Below are 27,482 nucleotides of genomic sequence, written 5' to 3' on the forward strand. Positions count from 1 at the left end.
GCTTCTATTCTATTCCTCCTTTGCTGAATAACAATAAACTGTTTTGTTAACTGCTACCCTTATGTAATTTTGCAGCACATCTGAACTTTATCACACTATCCTCACATTCTCAATGACATATCTGATCAGCTTCTCCTCTTGTATATTCTCTCTTCTCTAGATTTTCATGGCATGCTTTTTCTGAGTTCTATTATCTCTGATAGCTCCTCAGTCTCTTGCTTTGTTTCTCATAAATATCACACCCACTAATTATAGGTCTTTTCCAAAGGATTTTCTTACTTAATAATAATCCCATCAGCTCCTAATTATCATCTTTATGCAAGTGATTCCTAGATTTATATATGTGTGTGTGTGTGTGTGTGTGTGTGTGTGTATGTGTGTTCTCAATATCATATATACTTTCCTCTGAATAATTTAGTCCCTTATCACTAATTCCCTTTGGAAATCTCAAGCTGAATGTCCTACAGGCAGCTCAAACTCAATGTGTCCAATAGATCTCATCTTTCCCCCCAAACCAATCCCACTGTTAAGTTCTCAGAAACTTAAATATTTTGAGGAAGGGCCCTGTTCAGTCACCCTTCACTGCCAATTTCTATTTGCCTTTTCTTTCCACTAAAGAAGTCCTCTTTTCTTAATAAGTTCTTCCCAAACATCCATTTTGAGTAAGTGTTCACACCAGACACATAGACTTAACCATCCATGTGAGTAGCTAGCTATACTTTAGCTCCTTTTTATGTGCTGTTTCCCCCCCACTAGAATGTGGATTCTTTGAGGGCAGGGGATGTCCTTCTTTCTTCTTGTATTTTTATATTTATGACTTAATACAATGGCCAACACATTTCCTGATTTGATTTTGAAGTTATATAAAAGAAACTCAAGAATTTGGTGAAGGAAACAAGAAATCTGTAGATGATTTTACACAGATATTGTGAGCAAAGGGTATCTCTTAATTCCAACTGCAATTGTGACTCCACTGATTTTGAGCAGTGGAATTAGATATGCTTGCTCCAGTCTGAATTTGGCCAGCTGAATACTTATAACTGTGCCTAAACACCTATGTAACTAAGTTACATACCTAAATGACAGCTGAAAAGGGACTACTTTAATTAGAATCTCTGCCAGCTCCATCTGGATCAAACCAGTGATGCTCTAAGTCAATGGTTCTCAAAGTCTGGTCCAGAGCATCCTCAGAATCTCTGAAATCCTTTCAGAGAGTCTACAAATTCATAATTGGTTTTTATTTTTAATGTGATCAATATCTATAACTATAACCCACATAAACACAAACTCTTTGGACAGATCCTCAATCATTTTTAATAGGATGAAGATATTGAGAACAAAAGTTTGAGGACCACTGCATCTAAGTTTTCCTTTATAAGCAGCCATTTTGTAAGGTCTTTCCTGCTGCTAGAAATTTGTTTCTAAAATTCAAGCTCAGGCCTTTTTGGGGCCCCTTCAGGAGGCTTTTATTTCCATTTTTTTCTTATAATGATTCTAACTTAGTGTTAAGGGGCAGGTCAATTTTCTGAGAGCCTCCACAGCTGTAGATCATAGCATCTGAAGGAGTTGCAAGACAGCCTTTGCTGATTCAGGTGTTGCAGACTGGAAATGAGATAAATTGGAGGCAGAGGGAAGAGGAGAGTGGTCAGACAACGCAACAGCCTTTCAGTCAGAGAAGTCAGAGAACAGCAACTGCCTCTCAGTCTCCTTGAATCATCCTCTCACACGAGGAGATCCATTCTGCAGGTCTGGGTTGGATCTACAGCAGCCACTGTCAGGTGGTTCCCAGTAGCACAACAACTTAGGAACAGAAAAAGTTGGGGTTTCATTATCTCTCTGAAAGTTAAAATTGAATGAAATCAGAAATGGAGGGTTAGGCAAGGAGACAAGATCAAATAATATTCTGTGCCTGAGAGTTCACCTATCATTTCCAATCCTAGGCCTAATTTTGTTAAGTCAAACATCACAGCAAGGTTATTTGCATATTGTCTTCCCCATTAGAATAAGTGTTCCTTGAGAACCTAGATTGGGTGTGTGTGTGTGTGTGTGTGTGTGTGTGTGTGTGTGTGTGTGTGTGTGTGTGTGTTTTTGTTTTCCTTTCTTCTTATTCCTACTTCTTAACTGGGTATCCCCTTAATAAATGACTTGACATCTTTCATATATATATTTCCTTTTCTGTATTCACACAGCTACCAACTTAATTTAAGTTCTCATCACCTGTCATCTGAAGTATTGTCTCTAGGATCAAATATAAATTCCTGTTTGAGGGCATTTAAAACCCTTCACAATCCGGTTTGCAATTTATTTTTCCAAAGTGATTTCATATAACGTACACTCATGTATACTACACTCCAACTAAAAGCCTATTTGCTGTTCCACATAAATAACATCACCTCTTATTTTAGTGCTTTTCACAGGTCTGAAATGCTCTCCCTTCCCATGTCCTTTCTCAAAATTACCAGTTTACTCTTCAAGAATCAGATCAAGTGCTTCCTTCTAAAAGAGATCTTTCTTGATTTTCCCAGTTGTTAGTGCTCCCAATCCCTAACCTTATTTCCGTGTATCTGTCTATTATACTTATTACTGTTTTTCCCCAGAAAACTGTAAGTTCCTTGAGGATTGGAACTTTTTTACTTTTATCTTCATATTCCTAGCATCTAGAACAGAGTTTGACTCTAAGCGCTACATTAATACTTGTTGACTTGAATTGAAACAAAGAATTATTAAAACTGCCTATACCTTTTGAGCCACTATATGATCTATTTCCAAAGATGATTAGGGGAAAAGGGAAAGAACCTTTATGTTCTAAAATGTTTATAGCAGCTCTCTTTGTGGTGGCAAAGAATTGGAAATTGCAGGGATGAGCACTGATTGGAGAATGGCTATGATATATGCTTATGATAGAATACTACTGTGCAATAAATGAGCTCAGTAATCTATAAAAAACATGAAAAAACTTGCACAAAATAATGAAGAGCAAAATGAGCAGAATTAAGAGAACATTTTATACAGTAACAGTGATATTGTTTTAAGAATGATTTGTCCATGTGCAAAAATATTGTGGCACATGGCAGCCCTTTATATAGTGGCAAGAAACTGAAAACTGAGTGGATGCCCATCAGCTGGAGAATGGCTGAATAAGTTATAGTATATGAATGTTATGGAATATTATTGTTCTGTAAGAAACGATCAGCAGGATGATTTCAGATAGGCCTGGAGAGACACACATGACTTAAATGAAATGAGCAGAACCAAGAGAACATTTTATATGGCAACAGCAAGATTATACAATGATCAATTCTGATGGATCTGGATCTTCTCAACAATGAGATGATTCAGACCAGTTCCAATAATCTTGTGATTGTTATGCCACAGTTCTCTTTTATTGTCCTCAGTTTCCCTAATTGTTCTGTTTCAATTTATAATTGTTCTGTTCAGTCCTGCGGAAACCACCCCTCCCTCTTAATCAGAATATTTGATAAGGATAAAAGATCTTATGTTTTAGAATATCATAATGCCTCTCCCCATCTTCAGGGTGCCTTCTCCTCTTATGTCATCCCCCTCTCCAGAGGCTCATCCCACTCTGTCAGAGTCCCATTTCCGATCTTAGCACCCTGAGTCCGCTCCTGCCTCAGTCTACCACCTGAGTCTGAGCCACATGTATATAGATCATTGAGAATTGACATTGTTGGCTGGATTCTTGGAGACAATAGTCTCATTCAGCCCTGGGACCAAACCATGGATCCATTTGGTCCCTGTGGTGTTCTCTTCTTTTGTATAATATATATAATGGTTCTCTGTGGGAGCAGGTTTCTTGGGGAGGTTTTCTAGAGGCAGCCTTAGTTTCAGTTCAGAGTAATAATCACTTCAAATGCAGCCAGCTGATAAAATCCAAACGTTTATTTTCTCCTTCCAAGTATTATCTCTTTCCTTGGGCTTGGTTAGCTTTTTTAGAAGCCTCTCTCCCTCCTTGGTTGCAAGAGCTCTTAAAGCTTGTCTTTTAGCTCATCCAGCTTCTGCCTCCAGCTCAACTCCGACTCGTGGCTTCTCAATCTCCAACTGACGCTCCCCTCGCAATCTTTTCAACTGAACTCTCCTGACTGAGCTCAACTGTTTTTATGCTCTTTTAGAGGTGTAAATTCAAAGGTTGACTCCTCCTCTGAGAGTGGGATTATGGGAGGTATGAATTTGGATATCTCATACTGAACCCTGAAATCTCCCAAATGTGTGAACTAATGTGTGAACTCTCAAAGGTGTGAACTAATGTGTGAACTCTCAAAGGTGTTAACTTAAGCATTGTTTCTATCAATTCCATTGAGTTATCACCTTGTTTCAAGTTCTCATAACATGTCCCAGTAAACCTCTCCCTTTTAAATAAATTATTAAATACTCTCTAATCTCTATCTTGCTTCAGTTTCTCTGGCATTACATGATGATGAGAGTTATCTACCCCCAGAAGACTGTGGGGATTGAATGTGGACCACAAGATAGTATTTTCACTTCTTTTGTTGTTGTTTGCTTGAATTTTATTTTCTTTCTCATTTTTTTTTTCCTTTTTGATCAGATTTTTCTTGTGCAGCAAGATAACTGTATAAATATGTATGCTTATATTGGATTTACATATATTTTTACCATGTTTAACATATAATGGATTACTTGCCATCTAGGGGAGCAGGTGGGAGAAGGGAAGGAAAAAAATTGGAATACAAGTTTTTGCAAGGGTGAATGTTAAAATTATCCATGCATATATTTTGAAAATGAAAAACTTTAATTAATGGTAGCCATCTCTAAGATGGGAGAAGGGAAGAAAAATGGGGGGGAAGGAAATTTACATGATAACTTTTATTATATGTTTAAAAGGAATAGCAAGCTGTACATGAGAGATTTGCAATTTTTTTATGTGTAATCATCTTTTTTTATTATACTATGTTATATAATTGCTTGTTTTATTCTATAACAAAGATAAAATAAATAAAACAGAAACAAAAATCCTTTCTTTTACAAAGTTATTTCCCTCAATGACATCAACATACAATGGCAATTTCTGTGAGTGTCTCTTTATGGTTTCCTTTATTTACAATGTCTTCTCTCTTCTCTATGTATTCCCATTCCATTCTTTAACTTCCCATTCTTTAAAAACCATCTTAAGTCCCACCTATAATCCTATAAAATCAACAGAAAATTAGGTTTTAATTTTTAAAATTCTATTTACACACTGGGTTTCAGACCAGTACCTATGGAATATACAAATGAAAGGAAAAAGCATTTATTAAGCATTTACTATGTGCCAAGAACTACTGTGCAAAGTGAAATACCCTATATCTATTTAAAAAAAAAAAAAGAAATCCTGACATTTATGTTGTTTCTATAGAATGTCATCATTTTTGCAAAGCTATGAAATTTATTCAGCACTTTAAAACTCCTTAAAACCATCTAGCTTGTAAATTTAAAAAAATTGCAAGACAGATTATATGTGGAGATAGTCAATGAGTCTCCTTATGGGAACCATAAGATATACCATCCTTTCTCATAGACTTGCACTGTAATGCATGCATTCCAAATATCTTTTATTAATAGAACAAATTACATTCCAGCTTTTAATACAACTTTAATAAAATAATATTTTTGAGCTGAATAAGTAACAGATTTTATCTCTTGATATAGTAATAGACTGTGGTTCCTTGATCCACTATTTGAACTTTCATGGAGTTTTAAAACACTCAAGAATAAAAACCCAAGTAATTTCAAGATTGTATCCTTTTAGAAAACCCTTTTGAAAACATAATTCACATTTTAACTCATCTGACTAATGCAGTCTGAGACATCCAGGCAAAATGTTCTGTTACTAGTTTCTATATTGTGGCAGCAAATTATTTTCAAGGGTTATTCTATATATGATTTCAACAATATTTTTTAAAAATTATAAGATTAGAAATAGAATGAGAAAGATAACTGGTTGCAACATTGCTTTCTTGATATCCCATATTTCTGCTGGAGTCATTTCAAAATAAGTGTCAACAGTAGCTAATTGAGTAATAAATAAAAACATCAGGGACTCAAAATAGTCCTAGTCCCTGAACCATTCTCCATGCCTAAAGTGTGATCCTTTATGAACTGCATTAACTTTTTTTTTGTAAATTTTTATTTTAAACAAATACAAAATGAGGAAAGACAAGACAAAACAAAACATTATCATGCACAAAGTAGGCTAAAAAAGAGGATTCAACATAAAAGAATAAATTTCCATTTCAAGAAAACCTAAATAATAAATACTATACATTGTTTTCAAAGTTGTCCAAAGTTTACTTTGGCTTTCCTTTGTTTTCTGCTGGGAACTTTTTACTTTGTTCCCTCCCCTCCTTCCAGCCCTCCCCTACTACAACTTAAAGAAAACTACAATTAAGTGTGGAGATTTATATGTATATATGTATGTATGCTTATAGATACCTATGTATATATGTGTATATATACATATATGTAACCCTATACTATACTTATTTCCTCTGATCATCTGCTTCTCTGAGGATGGATAGCATCTTCCTTTAAAAATCTACATCTTTTCATGTTTTTCTGCAGTAACTCTTAGTAATTTACTTGAACTCTACTGTGTGTTAAAGTTGTTTACAACTAGGCTAATTTTGCAAAAAGCTATTCAAAGTAACTTCTTCGGGAAAGGCCCTAATAGCTGCGGGGACCAGAAAAATGCCTCTTGCAGAAGGTAGCACACATTAAAGAAAGCAGAGATTTTAAGAGGCAGAGAATGAACATCAGGCACAAGGGATGAGCAGTGAAAAAGCTTGGAGACAGGAAATAAAATCTTATGTGAGGAGTAGCAAATAGTCCTATATGTGCTCCAAGAGTTTGTGGAAAAGAACATTGTGTTGAGAAAGATAAGAAGGGGCTGGGCTGTGAAAAGCTTTAAATACCAAAACCTCTGAAAGGAAGAAGGAAAAGGATACAAGGAAGTAGCAGCAGCTTTCGAACATGTAAATCTTTGAATTATGCCCCTGTTATTGTACCCTCTCATGCTTTCATATGTCAACGATGGATCCCACAGATTGACATATTACTTTGCTGAATCTGTGTAGAATTTGTATTTGATCCTAAAGGTAATAAGATATTACTGGAGTTTGTTGAATAGTGGGGTGACTAGGTCAGATCTATGTTTTAAGAAAATCAGTAAGGTGGCTCTCTATATATATATATTTAATAACTTTTTATTGATAGAACCCATGCCAGGGTAATTTTTTTTTACAGCATTATCTCTTGCATTCACTTCTGTTCTGATTTTTCCCCTCCCTCCCTCCACCCCCTCCCCCAGATGGCAAGCAGTCCTTTACATGTTGAATAGGTTACAGTATATTCTAGATACAATATATGTGTGCAGAACTAAACAGTTTTCTTGTTGCACAGGGAGAACTGAATTCAGAAGGTAGAAATAACCCGGCAAGAAAAACAAAAATGCAAGCAGTTTATATTCATTTCCCCAGTGTTCTTTCTTTGGGTGTAGCTGCTTCTATCCATCTTTGATCTGAATTAACTCTCTTTATCGAAGAGATCCACTTCCCTCAGAATACATCCTCATACAGTATCAGTGTTGAGGCATATAATGATCTCCTGGTTCTGCTCATTTCACTTAGCATCAGTTCATGTAAGTCTCGCCAGTCCTCTCTGTATTCATCCTGCTGGTCATTCCTTACAGAACAATAATATTCCATAACATTCATATACCACAATTTACCCAGCCATTCTCCAATTGATGGGCATCCATTCATTTTCCAGTTTCTAGCCACTACAAACAGGGCTGCTACAAACATTTTGGCACATACAGGTCCCTTTCCCTTCTTTAGTATTTCTTGGGATATAAGCCCAATAGAAACACTGCTGGATCAAAGGGTATGCACAATTTGATAACTTTTTGGGCATAATTCCAGATTGCTCTCCAGAATGGTTGGATTCGTTCACAACTCCACCAACAATGCATCACTGTCCCAGTTTTCCCGCATCCCCTCCCACATTTCATCGTTATTTTTTCCTGTCATCTTAGCCAATCTGACAGGTGTGTAGTGGTATCTCAGAGTTGTCTTAATTTGCATTTATCTGATCAATAATGATTTGAAACACTCTTTCATATGAGTGGTAATAGTTTCAATTTCATCCTCTGAAAATTGTCTGTTCATATCCTTTGACCATTTATCAATTGGAGAATGGCTTGATTTCTTATAAATTTGAGTCAGTTCTCTATATATTTTGGAAATGAGGCCTTTATCAGAACACAAGGCTTCGTTTCTAAAGATCTAAGAATACAAGTCACTTCTCAATTGATAAATGGCCAAAAAATATGAACAATTTTCAGATTAAGAAATTAAAGCCATCTATAGTTACATGAAAAATGTTCTAAATCACTCTTGATTAGAGAAATACAAATTAAAACAACTTTGAGGCATCACCTCACACCTCTCAGATTGGCTAAGATGACAGAAAAAGATAATAATAAATGTTGGAAGAGACATGGGAAAACTGGGACACTAATTCATTGTTGGTAAAGTTGTGAACTAAGTGAGCATTCGGAACTGTGCCCAAAAAACTATAAAACTGTGCATATCCTTTGATCCAGCAGTGCCATTTCTAGGTCTGTATCCCAAAGAGATCATAAAAGAGAGAAAAGGTAGCAGTTCTTTTTGAGTTGTCAAAAAATTGGAAAATGAGTAGATGCCCATTATAAGTTGAATAATAATTATTCCATTATTATAATTATAATGTAGCCAAATTATAATAAGCTGAATAAGTTATGGTATATGAAAGTAATATTATTGTTCTATAAGAAATGATGAATAGTGATAAATGTGGAAATATGTTTAGAAGAATTACACATGTTTAGCCTATATTGAATTACTTCCTGTCTAGGGGAGCAGGGGGAGGGAGGGTGGGGAAGAAAAGGAAGAGAAATTGAAAATTTTGGAACAGAAGGTTTTGCAAAGGTGAACGTTGAAAACTATCTTTGCATATATTTGGAAAATAAAAAAGCTATTATTAAAACATTTTTTTGAAAAGAAAGTGGATCACCATCTCACATGACCATAAATGATAAAAGAATAATTATACATTTAGAAGCAATTTGGTGGTTTTAAGTTATAATAGGTATAAGTAAGAGGTGTCAAGTTGGAGCAAAGTTGGTTGGTTTCTTGAAGATCAGTTTTTTCTTCTCTCTGTGAATGACCCTGGGACATTACCTTCTTTTTGTTCTCTCCTCTCTTTCTCTTGATTACATTGTAGAGATTTGTTTAGGTTTCAGAAGTGCCAGACTCAAGACCTCCCATGACTATAAGGGGCGCACAAAATTCCTAAGTGTTGCCTAAGTCAGATTCAAATGTAATTGGAAAATGATTAACAAAATAAATAAAAACTCAATAAAGGAAGGAAGGAAGGAAAGGGAATAAGGAGGGAGAGAGGAAGGAAGGGAGAGAGGAAGTAAGGGAAGGAGACAGAGAGGGAGGGAAAGAGTGAGACAAGGAAGGAACAGCAAGATTGTGTGATGATTAATTATGATAGCCTTAGATCCTCTCAGCATTTCAGTAATCCAAGGCAATTAAAATAAACTTTGGATGGAAAATGCCATCCACATCCAGAGAAAAAACTATAGAGACTGAACGCAGATTGATGCATACTACTTTCATCTTTTTTTCTTAGTTTTTTTTTTTCTCCTTTCTTATGGTTTTTCCCTTTTATTCTGATTTTTCTCTCCCAATATGATTCATAGAAAAAGCAATTCAAGTGTTATTTCACACATGACCTTTCCTGATCCCTCTAGTTCTGCTCTTGTTCTAAAAAATTAATTTGTATTTATTTAGCATATATTTATTCTTTAAGTATCCATGTAAAGGCTGTCTACCATTATCACAAAGTAGAATGTAAGCTGCTAGACAATTTTGTTTATACATAATTCTTCAGAAATCTGTGATTTCCTTCTGTTTGGGTACTCCCTACATCAAGACATATTGTATCTTAAGTTTTAAAGGGGAAAAAAATGTTATAAATCATTAATAATTAGAGAAGTGCAAAACAGAGGGACTATGGGAAACTAGGGACATTAATTCCACTGCTGGTCAAATTGATTTATTCTAGCAGTTTCTGGAAAGTAAAAGGGAACTTCCCCCCTGAAAGATTAAGTACCTACCCTTTGACCCATTGGACTGTGAGCTCTTTTATGGTAGGAACTGTCTTTTGCATTTTTTTTTTTTTTTTTTTTTTTGGTAATCTTTTTGTTGTTATTGACTCTCTGGGATTCTAGCTGAGGTTTTCTTGACAAAGATACTTGAGTGATTTGCCATTTCTCCAGTTCAATTTAAAGAATAGAAATTGAGGTAAACAGAATTACATAACTTCCCCAGGGTCACAGAACTAAATAAAGATCTTAAGTCCCATTTGAATTCAAGATTTCAACTGTCCAGTCACCTACCACCTTTTCTATTCTTAGTATTTACTTCAGTGCTTAGCAGCTTGTAGGAGCTTAATAAATGTTTACTAATTTTATTGATTTTGATCCAGTGATATGATTAAAAGATACATACCTCAAAGAGATCAAAGGAAAAGAGAAAAAAAAAATCATTTTTTTTTTTTTAAGTTTTTTGTTGTAGATAAGAACTGGGGAAAAAAAGGAAGTGCCTTTCAACCATGTGGTATAATTGAATGAAAATATATGAATGTAATAGATTGTACTATAAGAAATATGAAATAACAATAATGATGAAATAATGACATAATAATGAAAGAGAAACTTCTTAAGATTTATATGAGCTAAACATTGACATGAACATAACTACAACAATTTATAAAATAATAACAATGTTCACTGCAAAGACATACCATTTTGACAGACTTTAAAACACTGATCAGCGCCATGACCAATGATTATTCTAAGATCTGAAGATAAAGCATGCTACTTATATCTTGTCAGAGGGATGATGGAATCAAGGTATAAACATGCATTTTAAGAAATGGACATTGTGGGAGATCTTGTTTTATTAGTTCAGATTTTTCCTCCAGATAGTTTATACAAAGTTGTGGGCATCTCATTAGACTGTGAGCTCCTTGAAAGAAGGGACTATCTTTTGTCTTTCTTTGTGTAACCACTGCTTAGCACATAGTAGGTACTTCATAGATGTTACTAATTAAAACAACTAAATAATACTATGATTAGAATGGTTTTGTTTTGAACTTGGGAGTAGTTAGAAAGGAAACTTAGCAATAGAGTTGGTGGAAAAAGTCATTGATTCATTTTTTAATGCACAAAACAGAACAAAACAAAATACAAGAACAACTGTGAAAGAAACATATTGAGTTTATTATATACTTAAAAGAGAAGGGAAGCTGTACATAATAGAGATTTGCATTTTCATGTACAATTATTTTTCTCTGTTCTACTATGAATATCAAATGCTCCTTTTATTTGATGTTTGTTCAGAATTTAAATATATATATATATATAAATAGTTTTAGAGAGTTGCCTAATGCTCTAAGTTTAAATGACTTCCCTGTAGCTATTACAGATAAGAAGCAGGATTTAGGATTTAAGGAAGCTTTAGGATCTTCCTGATTTTATGATCAGTTAAAAAAAATTTCTATTATTAGTATATCTTCCTAATTTTTAGTTAATACCATATGACTATGGAAATGATTTGTGGGCTTTGTGTCCTGCTACCTTATGGAAATTCGAAATCATGGCTTTTCATTGTAGTGTGCTTTCTAGAGCCCCACACTGGGGTGCCAAAATGTACTGTGCTTTCTAGAGTCCAATGCTGCAGTGCCAAAATGTAGTGTCTAGACTAGTTCTCTAGGGGATCTCAGGACCAGCCCAAGTCCTTGGTCTTAGAGGAGGAATGGTAAGGCAGGAACCTTCATGGATGGTCAAATATGGAATACATTTATTTCAAGTTCTCTCAGCCTTAAATACCTAAGTAAAATTACATCACCACAACACAATGGGCATATGATAACTCTAGTATGATTACATCAAAAAAGTAACATGTGCTAACTATAAGCATTCTGCTATTATTATGAAGATGCCTCCTTGCTGCAAGTATCTCTGCTTCAAATAGAACACAGGTTGTCATGCCCCCCCTCCCGTTCCCCACTTTTCAGGAAGGCTGAGACATCGCAAGGGGAGATGAGAGCTGAACCAGACATTGTTTTTAGTTCCTCTGGGCTGAAGGGACTTATACCTCATTGAGAGTTCCCCCACTGTCTGTGGCTCTCTACACTTCATGACCCTTTTTGAGATTTTCTTGGCAGATACCAGGTTGATCTGACACTTCTTTCTCCAGTTCATTTTTTTTTTACAGATGAGAAAGCTAAGGCAAACAGGGTTAAGTGACTTGCCAATACGTATCTAAGGCCAGATTTGAACTTGGGAAGATAAATTTTCCTGACTTCAAGCTTGGCATTCTATCTATTGTATTACCTAGCTGTCCTACTCTTAGGTTTAAAAATATAATTTGTTCACTATTAAAAATTGTACTTCCATGTTTTTTCATTTTTAGGGTTTTCAATATGAATGCTATAATTTGTGACAAAAACATGAGGTTTTGTTTACTGTTTGTATAGTAATGCCAGGTTTTTCTTTTTATATTGAACTATCCTCACACTCTTGATATGAGTCAGTCTTGGTCATTGTGAATTATTGTTCCACTATATATCTGAACAAATTGAGAGAATTTAATCTTTTTTTGTGTCAATAGTCATTAGAATGATTGATAGGTCTCTTTTATCTCCTCTATTATCTGGATGGGTTTTCCTTATTCCAGAACCAGCCCTCTATCCGTTATGCCAGGGTATTTTGCTTACATGTTAATATATAGGGATAGGAAATGAACCTATGATTTCACTAAGAGAGGGAACTCCAAGGTGAACAAATTACTTCTACCATTGTAGCTTGGCACCTTCTTTGCAATATATAGTCTTAAAGAGCTATGGTATCAAACTCAAATAGAAATAGGGATCACTGGATGTTGAATTAGAAAACCACATACCAACATTATTTCTCTGTTGATCAAAGAAATGCAAATTAAAACAACTCTTAAGTACCACTTTACATCGACAAGATTGGCTAATATGACAGGAAAGGAAAGTGACAAACCTTTGGAGGGGATGTGAGAAAATTAGAACATTTTGATACTGTGAGCTGATCCAACCATTTTGGAAAACAGTTTGGAACGATGCTCAAAAGGCATATCTGTACATATTCTTTGGCCCAGTAATACCATTACTAGGTCTATATCACAAAGAAATTTTTTTTTTTTTTTTTTTTTTTTTTTTTTTTAGGAAAAGGGACCATACAAAAATATTTATAGCAGTTCTTTCTTTGTAGTGGTAAAGATGGGGAAATTAAGGGGAAACCAATTGGGGAATGGCTGAAAAAAAATTGTGGCATATAATTGTGATAGAATACTCTTTTACTATAAGAAATGATGAGCTGGATGTTTTCAGAAAGACTTGGACTTACATGAACTGATAGAAAGTGAAGTGAGTAGATTCAGAACATTGTATACAGTATATACCATAATAGCAATATTGTACAATGATCAGCTGTGAATGACTTAGCTATACCCACCAATACTAAGATCCAAGACAATCCTGAAGTATCTGTGATTTAAAAAAAAAATGTTATCTGTCTCCAGAGAAAGACATGATGGAATCTGCAGATTGAAATATACTATTATTTTATTTTCCTTTCCTTGATTTTTTTTTTGCTCTATTTTATTTTATAACATGACTAATGTGGAAATATGTTTTGCATAACTACATTAAGTATAACCTTTAACAAAGGGTTTGCCTTCACAATAATGAGAAGGGTGAGAGGTTGGAAAAGAATCTGGAACTCAAAACTGGAAAAACAAAACAAAAATTAAAAATGAAGGATAAAAATTGTTTTTATATGTAATTTAAGAAAAATTAAATATTAAAAATTTTAACAAGTCATTAGCTGAGTGGAGGTGCCTGAGTGACAACTGAGCAGAAGCATCCACATGACCAACAAACAGAAGTGGCTCAGCAACACCAAGGAAGTGCCAAGACACAGTATTTCCTCTTTACCAGCCATCCACGAGCAGTACTAGTCCCATCTACCTAAATTCTTCCCATATGACTAATAAATTTTCATCCTAGTAATGCCAAATCTCCAAATATGTAGGAGTAAGCCACTCTATCTTCAGGCGGGTATTTTCCTTTGTATTCACCTCATCCCCAACCCCGCTAATGTCCCTCTCTGGCTCTGGTTGTTCCTTTCAATATGCCCTCTGGAAATCCTGTTCCATAATTAACAAATTTCCCTTGAGACCTTTTCCTCTTATGATTCTTTTATCTTCTGGAAGTCACAGATATCTGGTTCTCCCCAAATGACAAGGAATTCCAAGCCATACTTTCTGAAGGAGTTCAGAAAGTTGTTCAATTTTTCTTCCCCTATCTCCTGCCTTTAACATGGAGAACTTGAATATACATGTTATTGTCTTCTCAAATACCACAATCTCTCAGTTCTTTGGAACTCCAAAGACCTAATTCTTCATCTCAGCTACATATAGTTCATCACACCCTTGATCTTCTCTCATCTAAAACTGCTCCACTTCCATGTGCAAGAACTCTAAAAATCCTTTATACAAGCCTAACTTCCCTATGATTTCATCTCTCCCTATCCCTTACCCCTATTCTGCATCTCACCATGATCTGCATGCAAAATGCTCTGCCCCTCACTCCCCTCCTGGGTCATCATCCTTCTCTGGCTTCAGTTTCTTCCAATCCCATTATTTATCTTTACATAGGAATTTCTTGCTCTCCTTATTGCCAAAAATGTTTTGCCAAACCCCAACAACGAATCAGTCCATCTGCCTCCTAATTCCTATTTAGGTGCTGCTCAAAGCTGGAAATCAAAGAAGCTGGAAAAAAGTCCTGCAACTATGTTGACAGAGCCCACCAAAAATTTGCTATCTAATCTCAGCAGGACCCTCAGTACAGCAAACTTTTAAACCTTTCTCACTGATTCCATAATCTACTTCTAAAAGCTTTTGTAAACTTGTAGTTCTGTCCTCCTGCCCCAGCTCCAAATCTCACAGCTAAAGATCTCATTTGGTATTTTACTGGGGGGAAAAAAAAGGGAGGCCATTTGCCATAGGCTCCCTTTTCTTACCTTCTCTACAATTCACATATCCTTGACATCAACTCTTAGTATCTCCTTTACTCCAAATACTAGAGATGGTTCTCATCAAAGCCACCCTCTTCATATATATTCATTGTATATTTATCCTATGACCTCTCATCTTCTCCAACAAATTATCTAGAAAATTAACCCCTCTTTACCTTAATCTTCAACTTTAAGTGCTAGTTTATTTCTTGATCTCTAAAAACAAGCTTGTCTCAAAAAAATTCTTTCTAGGTTTTATCATCTATCCACTCAACCTATCATCCTATATATCTCTATCCTTTCTTAGTCAAACTCCTGGAAAAAGTTGTTTGTATTCTTTGCTTCCACTTCTCTTAATTTTTCTTCTCAAGTCTTTGCAACCTGGTTTCTGATCACATTACTTTATTGAAAATGCTCTGTTCAGTCATCTTCCCTATCTAAGGTACTTGAGGACAGAACAATTTTGCTTTTGTTTTTAGTTTCCTAATGTCGGATTAGCATAGTTATAAAATAGGTGCATTTCCCATGCTTTTACCCTAGCTCTCCAGTCCTAGAATTCATTCCCTCCTCAGCTCTGCCTATGAAAATCCCCAGATTCCTTAAAGGTTCAAATTAAACAACACAGGAAACCTTTCCACATCTAATGCTTTCCATCTCTTCACCAGGAACATTCAACAAGTATTTATCAATTTATTATGTGTCCAGCATTGGGCTAAGTGCTAAGGAACTGCAGAAAGGTAAAAACATTGCTCCTTCCTTTTAAAGATACAAGAGGGGTACTGCAAGTTGGGTTTAGGAGTACCAAGATGGAAAGTGATCTCAGAGAGAAATCACTAGATGAGAAGTAGGAGGGAAGACAAGCAATGGGAAAAGGTTGACTCGAGAAGTTGGGAATTAGGTTGAGTTTTGAAGGAAGCCAGTAAGGCCAGGCATAAATGGAAAGAGCATTGTAGTCTCTTTAAGGGGGCCAGCCAGGGAAAAGACAAGAGTTAAAAAATAGAGTATTCTGTGAAAGGAATAAATAAATTGTTGTGGCAGTATAGTTGGATCAGTGCCTAGAGAGAGGAAAAGTGTAATAACAGAAAAGAAGTGGCCAGGTTCTGAAGATGTTTCCTTTTATAATCCCATACAAATACAGATTGTTCCCCTCACTAGGCAGTAGATTCTTGAGCAGACTTTCACTTTTCTCTAACACAATATGACATTATGATACTCAAACGATTGCTTTTTTGATTGCAATCAGAAGTTCCATGGTATTCACATCTAAATTAAATTGTAACCACACAATTCCTAAGGAAAAACATTATCCAAATTGTAAGAATTGATGTTAAGAACTATTGGACTAACTGTGCACATAGAAGCCTACTTTTCCCCCTTTATTCTTCTTGTCTTAAATGACTTCACATGTATTAATCGATATAAAATTGCCTTTTCAAGGTAGTAAAGGGGGTTTGGGAGGAAGAGAATTTGGAATTCAACATTTTAGAAGATTAATGCTAAAAATATTTGTAAATATAACTAAGAAATATTTAACGAAAACAAATTTAGAATGCCCTAGTGGCAGTGATATACCGAAATGTGGGTGCCTATAAATTTGCTATATTAGTTTCATAGCATTTCTACTAGAGATAGAATGGTAATGTCTGGATGAGTGGTAATACTTTACATTTCTCCATCTCTGGAATAATTATTTTTCCTTTGCGGTTAATTTTTTTTCCCTCTGTGGTTATTAGAATAAAGGTGGGGGGAGGGAGAAGATTCCTTAATCCTGTCTTAAAGTCATTAAAAAGTGAAATATTTTTTTAAAAAATTGGTGCATTACTTTAGTATCACATGTTCAAAAATTAGTAGTAATAAGTCTATTGGGATTCTTAATTCTCAAGATCTCTCCCAGGTTTTTCCGATTTAGCAACTCCTCCCAAGAAAGTTTTCTATGGCTTTTTTTCTCTTGGAAACTTTCATGAACTCCAAAGATTCCTCGAAGTGTAAAAGTCTTGGCAGCTCCAAAATATCTAAGAAAAAAAAAGGGGGGGATGGGGGGGGGGACTTGTTTACTTTAGAAGCCCCGCGTCTCGGGTGGGTGGAACTAAGGTCACAAACCACAAATAGTGTGTGTGCGTGGGTGTGTCCGTGGGTGTCAGGGCATGTATACACTCCCCGGGCCCTGCAGTGAGGACCTCGTATTTCAGGAGACGCAGCTTCAGTTCCTTTGTTAGTCCCACTGGATTTTAAACATCCACACACTTCCAAGTACTAAGGCTGCAAAGAGCCCAAGGCCAAACACTCGGGCTTACTTACGTCACTCGAAAAGGCGGTCAAAGCCCCGGGTCAGAACAGGGGTGTGGCGGCGTCGCTGGATCACACACGCGCACACTCGGCGGCGGCACGGTGGAAAAGAGGGAGCAAAAACATACCACGCCCGCCCCACCCCTATCCGGCGGGTGAGCTTAAATCGAGCTAGGTGGGTCAACCCCCGGAGTCGCTGCTAGGGCTGCAGTCTTCCCTCCCCCATGCTACCACCGCGCCTGCGCTACCTCGAGCGCAGATTCTTCCGGCTGGTACGAGGGGGTGGGGGGCGGGACGCGGGGGAGGCCCCAGTCCCAGCCAGCGTCCGAGGGTGAGGTAAGGGGAACGCCGGGAGAGGGGTTGCCTAGGGACCCGAGCGCGGGCTGCGGGACGGTTAGGAGCGCGCATAGGGGAGGAGCAGGAAGAGATCTGACCCGAGGACTTGGCATAGGCGGGGCAGGGTGGCAAGCTCCAGCCCCGTGTACTAGGATCAGCCTCCCTCCCCCTGGCGGGAACCGAGCTGAAAAAGTAACTAATTTTAGGATTTCGGTTTCAGTCTTGAGGGAACTTTGTAGAATCTTGATAAGGGCACCGGAAATGGTTTTGACACCCCACCCTACCTCTCCTCGGGGGCGGGGCGGCTGAGCTTGTGACGTAGTGGAGTGTCCAGAGATAGACATCCTTCCTTCCCTTTCCCTGTGACGTAATGGAGTGACAGGTGTGGGGAATTGTTGGGGGACGAGCATTGGGCGCGTGGGTGGTGAAATCCACGTGCCCTGTCACTAATGAAGTCAATGGAACTGTGAGAGAGGGAAAAGATAAGTGATAGGAGACTATGCGTGTGACCCCTGAGGGAAGACCATGCTATGGTGGCCTCGTGTGGCTGACTTAGGGATGGTTGAAAAAGACACGGGTGGGAAATCACTAAAAATACACATAGGAAATTTGGTAGACTGCATGTGACAGAAATGTGATCCAGGACGGTGATGATGATGTTGACACTTGTAAAGGAGAGCAGTGATTCTGTGGGATGTTGATATATCGAGAAACACATGGAGCCACGAAAGAGAGAGCGAAGATTCCCGAGTTAGAGGACTTGGATTTAAATCCCACTCATGCCCATTGTTTTTGTTGACAGTGGACACGACCGTACCTTCTCGCATCCTCACTGTTTCCTCTTTGCCATTCAAAGTCCTATATAAGTTTGAACTTTTTTTTACCTTCTCAGACGTAAACTTTACTATTACTCCCTGACAAGTAACCTTTGATACAGTGATAATGGCCACCTAGCTGTTTCATTAAGGAGACTTTCCAGTTCTTAACCTTAGGTGTTTTCTCTGCCTGCTCATACCTGGAAGACTCTTCTAGGCTCTATCTACTGACTCTCCCTGGCTAAGTCCCCAGTAAGGTCTTTTTTTTTTTTTTTTTTTTTAAACAGCCTGTCCCAACCCTTCTTAATTATAATGCACTCTTAAATATTTTCTCTGTGTCCTGTGTACAGCTTGCTTTGTATATATTTGTTTGCATGTTGTCTGTCCCTTTAGATTGTAAGCCCCTTGAGGGCAGGACTCTCTTCTGCCTCTTTGTATCCCCATTGCTTAGCTCAGAGGCTAGTACATAATAGATGCTTAATAAAACTTGATTGATTGATTGGTATTAGAACTGTTTAATCTAACCACTGTATCTTAGAATTTATAGCAAAAGATGTTTTTCTTAGAGATGACCTAACAACCATTTTCTGTATTCTAAAGTGCCCACGAGTTTTAAGCACTTATCTTTTATTACATTATGGCTTTCGGGTTTTTTTGACATATCATTTTCTTCTAGGAGAACTGTAATGATTCGATTGTCTGTGCAACCTGTCTTTAAGATCAATGTGTTTTTCTTGCATAGAGATAGAATGTGTGAGTGTAAAAAAATACTGAATTTTACTTCTCTTCTTCCAGATTGACCTTCATTTCATTATATTTATATTCTCAATCATTTGTTCTCTATGTTACTTGTTGGAGAGAATCACCTCTTGGATTTCAGTACATAAATTCTGCTATTTATTTTTCTTTAGCCTCTGCCTTCAAGATTCTTATTTCTCTCTGAACAGTTTGGGAAAATCTCACTTGGTTCAATGCTGTTTGGGAATCCATAAAATTCTTGTCAGTTCAGTTTTCCTATCTTTTACAATATTCATTTTGGGATATTTGAACTCGAAGATATTTTGGTGGCCATCTTCCCTTCTGTTTGGATATCTTCCCTGTTGAATTAGTAACTTGTGCTTTTTGTAGTTTTAATTAATAACTTGTATTAATGTAGTTTTAATTAGTAACTTGGTTTTTGACTGAATTTTCTTCTAAAGTCTTTGATACTTTTTTTTTCTCCCCATATTCCTCCATCATTTATTCCTTTATGTGGGATAAAGGATCTTTTGGGGACTGTATTTCAAAACTATTTCAGTCTCCTCCAGTGTTGAGAAATTCACTTTTCAACAACTTCAGTCCCTACACTAATTTTGGTGGGGAACAGAGTTGACCCCAGCTGGATGCCAGTCCTCTTTTCTTTGGGCCTGTATTAGCCTGGTTTACATTTTGACATCTGCCTCAGGAACAGCATGTTTGCTTATACCCACTCACCCGCCTCTCCCAAGAGGGGATGAGCAGAATTGAGGTTTACTGCTATCAGATGATGGGGTAGAGATAGAGTGCATTGGCAGACCTGTAGCAGCATCAAGGAAATTGCAGAATGGATCCCAAGAACATCAGGAGGTAGAAAGGATTTTTGCTGCCCTGCCAGAGCATGGGAGCTAATGGGGTAGAGTGCTGTATGAGTAAATTAGGGATGAGGAATTAGCCTGTTAATTCATTGGATTGTTACCTTATTAGGTTTCTTAGTATCTTGGTCTGAGGAGCTTTTTATAATTCCTATTTGGGGGAGTTGTGACATTTCATTAGTACTGGGGGAAAGGTCTAACCTTTCTTCTTATTGGTTATATCTATAACACTTATATCTTATGTCTATATAGATATCTTATATCTATGTCACACTTTGAAGGAAATATTAAAAATATTTGCATATTAGCTTCATTGTAATAAAAGCCTCCTAAGTGACTACTTTATTGGAACAAGCCTCATTTGTATGTATTGGTTCTGATGTTTATTAAAATCACTTGGGTTATTTTAATTTTTTTGTATGTTATATTTTTACTTAGTGTTTGTAGCCACATATTGAAAAGAAATAGAAAACCACTAGTCTCCTTTTTGGCAGAGGTAGGGAACTCTGGATGTGGAACATTGCATAGACTGCTAGATTTCATTGGTGTATTATTCATTTTGCTGAAATGCTTTTTTTTTCCTTTATTCTTTGTTACAAGGAATGGCTTGATAGAAGAATAAGGGAAAGATATATTCAGAAATCAGAAGTTAGTGAGAGTTAAGCAATCATTATGTGCCAGGCACTGAGTTTGTTAGTAAGGATAGAAGACAAAAAAAGAGAAAAACTCTGTGCTCACAAGAAGCTTATATTCTTTTTCAAATGAAGATAATGTGTAAAATTTTACTATAAATGATAGCATGTATTTCAGTCTTTAGCAACATATGTTAGTGGAAAGGCAATGATATGAAAATCATAACATTAGTTCTTAATTTGCCCTACCTTAAGTCCTCATGTTTTTGTCCAAGACATGCAAAGAAGTATAAGAAAAAAAAATCTGTAAAGACATAAGCCTCTGTACCTTGAGTGATCTAGTTTCAAATGTCACCACCTAGGCAGCCAAGTCACTTCTTTCTTTCTTTTTTTAAAAATTTATTTATTTTAAATATACATTGCTTTCTGAGTCATATTGAGAGAGAAAAATCAGGACAAAAGGGGAAAACCATGAGAGAAAGGAGGAAAAAAAAAAAAACCAGAAAAAAAGTGAACATGGCATGTGTTGATTTACATTCAATCTCCATAGTTCTTTTTCTGGATACAAATGGCATTTTTTAATCCAAAGTCTATTGGAATTGCCTTGGACAAGTCACATTTCTTTAGTGAATTAGTTTCCTTATCTTTAAGATGAAGAGTAATCCCTATAGTATGTATCTGTCAGCACTATTGGGAAACTAAAAGAAGATAATGTTGCATATAAAATACTTTACAATTCTTAAAATATTATGTAAATATCAACTTATATATAACTCATATAACTGATCTGACTTTTCCAGGTGCCTTCCTGCCTTTCCCCTGCCTTCCCTTCAAGTGTCTTCCTTCCATCTACTTTGTCTATATATTTTATGTACAACAGTTATTTATGTGTCTCCACTATTAAAAGTGAACATCCATATGACAGAGCCAGTGTTTTGCCTTTCTTTCTATCCCCAGCCTACAGTACAATGTCTGCCACAAAGTAAATGCTTAATAATTGTTCATCAACTAGTGACCTTTTTGAATCATAGCTGTGAGCCAAAAAGGGAAAAAAAAATGTCTGGAAGATTATTTTGAGTCCCTGTCATAAGAAATTGTGTCAAGGTATAAAAGATCAATTTATTATCCTAAAGAAGTATATTAGATTATAAATCTTTTAAGTACAAGGGATCATATTTTGTATTTCTTGTGTCTGCCTTACATGTGAGCAGTAAATTTAGAGTCCAGACTCTTAAAGAAAGAAAAGTGTAATATGTAAAAAGTACACAAAAAACTATGTAGGCAGTTATAAACTTCTTTTTTGTTTGTTTAAAAAAGTACAACAATGAATGGCTCAGATTTGTACTCAGAATTTATTTTCCTATAAAAACACAAATTATATACCAGCCCAACATATATCTGTTTAGTCCATGATATATTTGAACTACGTTATGGGTACACCTCCACATAAAGTTGGTGAAATCAAAGCCTCATAATATAATTTAAAAAAAATTTTTTATTATAGCTTTTTATTTACAAGATATATGCGTGGGTAATTTTTCAGCATTGACCCTCGCAAAACCTTCTGTTTCAACTTTTCCCCTCCTTTCTCCTATCCCCTTCCCTAAATGTCAGGTGAACCAATACATGTTAAATATGTTAAACACAATATATGTATATCCATACAGTTATTTTGTTGCACAAGAAAAATCAGACTTAGAAATAAGGTAAAAGTAACCTGAGAAGGAAATCAAAAATGCAAACGAACAAAAACAGAGGGAGTGGAAATACTATGTTGTGGTTCATACTTATTTCCCATAGTTCTTTCGCTGGGTGTAGCTGGGTCTCTTCATTATTGAACAAATGGAACTGATTTGTTTCATCTCATTGTTGAAGAGAGCCACGTCTATCAGAATTGATCATCAGATAGTATTGTTGTTGAAGTATATAATGATCTCCTGGTCCTACTCATTTCACTTAGTATCAGTTCATGTAAGTCTCTCTAGGCCTTTTTGAAATCATCCTGCTGGTCATTCTTACAGAACAATAATATTCCATAATATTCATATACCACAACTTATTCAGCCATTCTCCAATTGATGGGAATCCATTCAATTTCCAATTTCTAGTCACTATAAAAAGAAGCCTCATAATACATTAAAAAACAAAACAAAACAACAAAAAAAAAAACCTTAAGCAGCTTGAACCCTCTGACTAGTGGAGAATAATTATATAGTTAATTACAAAATGGTTGCTAGACAGAACAGTATTTTTTTTGTCCTAAGACTAGCACAAAGAAGGAGGCATGAATGTTGTCAGGTGCTTTCCAACTACAGGTAAGAAATCTGGCAGAAGGGTGGAATTTGAAGGGAAAAGGAGTTTGTATTGGGGCAGCCAGTTGAGGCAGTAGATACAGTAGCAGACTTAGAGTCAGAAAGACTTGAATTCAAATCCAACTTCAGATATGTACTAACTGTATGACCCTGGGCAAGTCACTTAATCCTGTTTGCCTCAGTTTCCTCATCTGTAAAGTGAGCTGGAAAGGAAATGGCAAATCATTGTGGTATCTTTGCTAAGAAAACCCCAAGTGGAGTCATAAAGATTTTAATCTGACTGAAACAACTGAACAACAATGGAGTTAGTCCACCAATGAAGTTAGTCTTTTCACCTATTTTAAGTTGGTACAAATTTTCATCAGTCAAGAATGTGTTTCCATGTATGATGTTGATAGGAAGCTAACTGCCCACTGCAATTTTGTTTTATTTAAAAGTGTTAGGATGGAATGACATAAGAATGTAGGTGAAACTTCTTAACTAGATGAGGTACTCTTGAACTTGACTAACAATATTTCTATAGAAAAATACATTCAAAAAATCAGTTTGGTCCACCTGTCTCACCATTTCAATGCAATCACTGTCTGATTCAGCTTTCATTTCCCTTATATTTTGGGCAAAATTTAGGAGAATAATTAAAGGAATTATGATTTATAAAAGTAATGGAATATTATTGAGCTATAAGAAATAACAAGAGATAGGAGTTAAAATATACTCATGAGAAGAATAATGAGAAGGCCAGTTTGACTGAACTATAGAATTACATATAAGTGAGTAATATGAAAGACGCTTAAGAAAATAACTTGAGGCCAAGTAGTGTAAGATTTTAAACTGCCAAACAGGAACTGAATTTACTCCTAGAGGTAATGATGTAATATAGCAATGATTTTGAGGTCCCCTGATTTTAGGGAGGGGCTTCTGTTCTAACAATAAGTCATTACATTCTAAATCTTCTGGTTTTAGAGGGTGTTTTAGGGACTTTACACACTACCAATCTAAGAAGGACACTTTTCTGATTCTGAATAGACCACTCCTTAATTCATTGCTGACTGATAATCTGGTCAGTGATAACCAGATTCCAGAGACTAAGCCTCTGGACCATAGAATTAGCAAGTCAGTGATAGAAAGTTGGATAAAGTGGTCTCCTCTCAAGACTTTGCTAATTTCTTTGGGAACTTAGCCCATTTGTAATGGCAAAACAATTATAATAAAACTTTGCCCCTTGACTAGGAAATGGGTTCAAGCCTTCAAATTCTTTTGAGACACCTCATGACACCAGTCTGTGACCCCAAACTTTTGGGATCTCCTTTTCCAACCTCATCTGTAGCAGGGCAGTGATATGGTCAAATTTTTGCTACAGGAATAATCACTTTGACAGTTTTGTGGTTAATCAAGTAGAAACCTTTCTTTTTAAAAGACTGGTAGTACAAAGAACAAAATAGGATGAAAGCTAGAGGGATTATCAGGGTCAAGTGAAAGGTTTTTATGAGATGTGAGGTAATCTCATAGAATAAGAAAGTTTGGCATTGGAAAGAATCTTAGTCCAAATCTTCATTTTACATATAAGGAAACAGAGACCTGTAGTTGTAAAGTGATATGTTCAGGGCTGCACAGGGAGTCAGTAGTTATACCAGAATTCAAATCTAGTACTTTTCCAATAATACTGTGTATGTCTTAAGAAAAAAGGCCATCAAAGAAATATTAAAGAGAAAGAAGGAATAAATGGGAGAAGAAGGGATCAGCTTGAAAAGAATGATTTTAGAACCAGAAGACCTCAGTTCAAATCCCATCTTTACTACTTCGTTATCTGTGTCACCTTGAGTAAGCAATTTCACCTCTACTAGATATCAGTTTTCTTTTTAATGAAATGGGGCATTTTAACTCCCAAATCTCTAAGATCCCTTCCAGTTCTAAATCCTATGACTTTAACTTTCAGAAAAAGATGGAAATTAGGCAGTTAGCCCTTACAAAAGTATTAATAATTATTTTGTAACTAAACATAACTATGGGGTTTCATTGCAGCTTTAGTGGGGCATATGGTAAGAAAACATTTAAAGATTAATGAATGAGTTTCCCAGCAGCAATGAAACCCTAGTGTTATTAGACAACATGAATTTATTGAGATAAGACTATATTCTGTTTCCTTAACGAGATTGTAAACAGTAGGCCTTAAACTTCTCTATGTTCTCCCATAGCACTTAGCACAGTGATTGTTTAGACATTGTAATAGTAACTCTTTTTTGATTCTTATACCTTCTGTTTTTCAAGCTGAAACTTGATGTCTTAGCACTTTCTTGATGGCTATATTTTTAGTTTTCCAAACAGGAATTTGACTTACAGTCTTAGGATTCATTTTTATGTGCAAAATATGGTGGTCCTCCACTAAAGTCCTTCAGTGCTTTATTGAGATATAAAAAAGATTCTGGGTCCTCAAAGTCAATTCTAAAACAGCATATGCTATAGCATATTTTGCTAGGCTTCAAAGTGTATCCCCCTATGATGGATTTCCTGACTTTAGAAGAGTAGGCTATCTCAATTCATTGAGTTTTATAGCCTTAGAATTAGAAGGAACTTTGGAGTTCTTCTAGTCCAAAGTTTCCTAAATTGTGGGTTGTGATCCTAAGAGGGGGAAAGGGGGATAGAGGGGAAGGAGCTTTCATATAAACTAAATGTAGGGATTGCAGAATTATCATTTATTATCATAAATATTTTATTTGTGTACCTATTTCATATATTAATTATACCCCAGGATTGCATAAAAAATTTCTCAGGTGAAAAGGGAGGTGGGAAGTGAAGGAAGTTTAAAAAGCCCTGTTCTAGGATAATTGGTACTTAAGAATCCATTCTACAGCATATGAACTTGTAGGCATCTGATCTTTAATTTAAGATTGGGAGGGAAGGAGGAATCATAACTTATTGAGCCAAGTAATTCCACTTTTGGATAGTTCTAATTGTTAGAAATTTTTTTTCTTACATCAAACTGAAATTTCTATCCATTGGTTCTACTTTGCTCTCTAGGGCTAAGTAGAACAAATCAAATTCCTCTTCCTCATGTCAGCCAGTTATCTAGAGAAACAGTGGGAGGAGAAGTTATTTAATAAACTTAGCACCCATATCTTCCCATATTTTACCACTCCATGCTCCAAATCTGCTGAGTTTGATATCATCTAGATATTAGGTAAGAAACTAGTGGGAAGCTAAAATCCCTGCTTAGATACAATTTTTAAAATAGAGATTCATCATCAAATCCGGCTATAGGATGACAAGATTTTCAACCACACTTAAAATTAAGTTGGACAAAAAGATGGCTTTGAGTCAGAAAAAACCAGAATTCAAGTCTTGCCTGAGACCTCTATGATCCCTTTCAGCTTTAAATCTATGATCCTAATTATCAAAGAGGTCAAGGAGAATGAGGATTGAGAAAAAGCCATTGGATTGGTTATTTTGTTTTGTTTTTTGGCAATTAAAAGACCACTGATAACTTTGGAGAGGAAAAAAAATTAAGAAATGATGCAGTCAGAAGCTAGTTTTGTAAGGACTGAAGAGAGTGAGAGGAAAGTGGAGACACCTATTGTTATCTTTTCAAGTTTAGCCACAAAAGGCAAAAGAGATGTAAAACAGTAGTCACTGGCAGTAGAAGGATTAAGTGAGAGTGTGTTTGTTTATTTTTCAGCCTAGAGGAGTCATAGGCATGTTTGTAGAAAGTAGCAAAGAAGCTAGTAGACAGAGGGATTGAAAATAAGTGAAAGTATGGGGATGAGAGAGGGAGACAATCTGTTGGAGGAGAAAGGATAGAATGGAATCTCTTTTGCAGGTAGAGGGTTGGTAAAGGAGGAGATAATTGCAGATATGAGATGAGGAAGATGGAGAAAAGAGAGTTCATGGCAAATGGCCTAGTTTTTTTTCTGTAAGATATGAGACAAGGTTCTCAGCTGACAAGTTGGGAACCGGGGAGATATTGGAGATTTGATAGAGTTGGAAAGAGTGGAGATAGTGGATTGTTAAGGGATATATAATAGTATTGCTTAGTAGCAGGAAGGGCTCAGGGGAGCTTGTATAACATTAATTTGTAGTGGACCAAATTATAATGATCTAGTTACGTGATTTTTCCCATCTTAGTTCAACACCTGTTGTAAAAATGAAGATGGTGAATGATAGGAGAGATCCAATGCTCAGATTTGGCAGAGTAAAGAGACTAGGGATTCGATAGAAGAGAATAGTATAGATTTGAACTGGTCTAGATGAAGAAAAAAGTTAAAGACTGGCTAATGTAAGAGTCATGACTGGGGGAAAAAACTTAGAGATCAAGGGATTGGAGA

At 36.1% G+C, this 27,482-nt stretch overlaps 1 protein-coding gene and 1 long non-coding RNA gene across 3 annotated transcripts in view; one reads left to right on the forward strand and one right to left on the reverse strand.

Moving 5' to 3' along the window:
* LOC127541603 (uncharacterized) overlaps positions 1-17,678 on the reverse strand; it is a 37,860-nt gene extending 20,182 nt beyond the window's left edge. Inside the window, exon 1 of the long non-coding RNA XR_007948461.1 lies at positions 17,471-17,678. This is a non-coding gene — a long non-coding RNA (uncharacterized LOC127541603). The remainder of the gene's footprint in view (positions 1-17,470) is intronic.
* Positions 17,538-27,482, forward strand: part of STX17 (syntaxin 17) — a 69,734-nt gene continuing 59,789 nt past the window's right edge. Inside the window, exon 1 of one of the 2 annotated variants that reach the window (XM_051966819.1) lies at positions 17,538-17,633. The gene's annotated coding sequence lies outside the window, so the exon portion shown is untranslated. Of the gene's footprint in view, positions 17,634-17,719; positions 17,795-27,482 lie in introns of those variants that run through there. The other variant, XM_051966812.1, reaches the window with a different exon arrangement.

This window comes from Antechinus flavipes, chromosome 1 (genome assembly GCF_016432865.1).
Source record: "Antechinus flavipes isolate AdamAnt ecotype Samford, QLD, Australia chromosome 1, AdamAnt_v2, whole genome shotgun sequence".
Classification (NCBI taxonomy): Eukaryota; Metazoa; Chordata; class Mammalia; order Dasyuromorphia; family Dasyuridae; genus Antechinus; species Antechinus flavipes.